A 1,107-nucleotide genomic window follows, 5' to 3' on the forward strand; every position below is an offset into this window, starting at 1 on the left:
AGTCTGCATGACCTCTGACCAGGCTCTTCTGGCTTTCATAGTCTCTGTTGAGAAGTCTGGTATAATTCTGATAGGTCTACCTTTATATGTTACTTGGCCTTTTTCCCTTGTGGCTTTTAATATTCTTTCATTACTCTGTGCATTTAGTGTTTTGATAATTATGTGATGAGAATATTTTCTCTTCTGGTCCCATTTATTTGGTGTTCTACAGGCTTCTTGTACCATTATGTCCATCACTTTCTTCAAAATTATGCAACACTTCACAAATTTGTGTGTCATCCTTGCTCAGGGGCCATGCTAATCGTCTCTGATTCATTCCAATTTTAGTATATGGGCTGCCAAAGTGAGCATATAATTTGTTGTTTTAAGCCAGCAAGTTTTGGATAGTTTGGTGCATAGCAAGAGCCAACCAATACAGAAGACAACTGGTACTTAAGTTATCCAGGCTAAAGATAATGGTGACCTGGGCCAAGAAGGATGTAACACATTATAACTAAAGTTGACATGTATTGGAGTTGATGCTGATAAAATCACATCACTGACAATGAAAATGAGAGGGGAAGAGGAACAAGGTTGTTCCACATGAAGAGTACAGTAGCCAATCATAGATAGCATGGCCACAGTTTAGTACTAGATAAACTGCAAATCCCAGAAGGTCTCAATACCATGAGAGCTAAGAATGGTAAGTAACAACTGCTGCATCTCATCTGTCTATTTTTGCTCTCCAGGAGTTCATCGAGTCTTGGCTCATTTAATGACAGTCAACTTGCCTGCCCATTTAAAGATGGCTAAGTACTCATTCACAAAATGTTAGATGTATTTGTTCAATAGTTCTCAGTCAGATTTTTCCAGGGCCATTATATTTTAAGGGAACCTTAGTCAATTTAGGTAGAAATGTCTTCAAAATGTCATTTTCTCAGGACTGCAAAGTTATGATAGGGCAGGACAGTACAGAAATTCCTCCATCTTGTACTTTTCCTGGGGCCATTTTAGGTTTAACTAGAATTTTATCTTATTGATGGAGAATCCTGTGAAAAATTATTCATCTCTATTCTAGCAATATGAGGTCAAGGTGTCCCAGAGAACTTAGCTTATATTAAACTGCCT

General features: G+C 37.9%; 1 non-coding gene across 1 annotated transcript; it reads right to left on the reverse strand.

Annotated features, from left to right (window-relative positions):
• Positions 1 to 244: 244 nt before the first annotated feature.
• Positions 245 to 351, reverse strand: LOC115031880 (U6 spliceosomal RNA). Its single transcript, XR_003837516.1, has one exon. It is a non-coding gene; the product is annotated as a U6 spliceosomal RNA (small nuclear RNA).
• Positions 352 to 1,107: the final 756 nt, after the last annotated feature.

The sequence above is a fragment of the Mus caroli genome, unplaced genomic scaffold (genome assembly GCF_978045245.1).
Source record: "Mus caroli unplaced genomic scaffold, Mus_caroli_1 scaffold_10, whole genome shotgun sequence".
NCBI classification, from domain to species: Eukaryota; Metazoa; Chordata; class Mammalia; order Rodentia; family Muridae; genus Mus; species Mus caroli.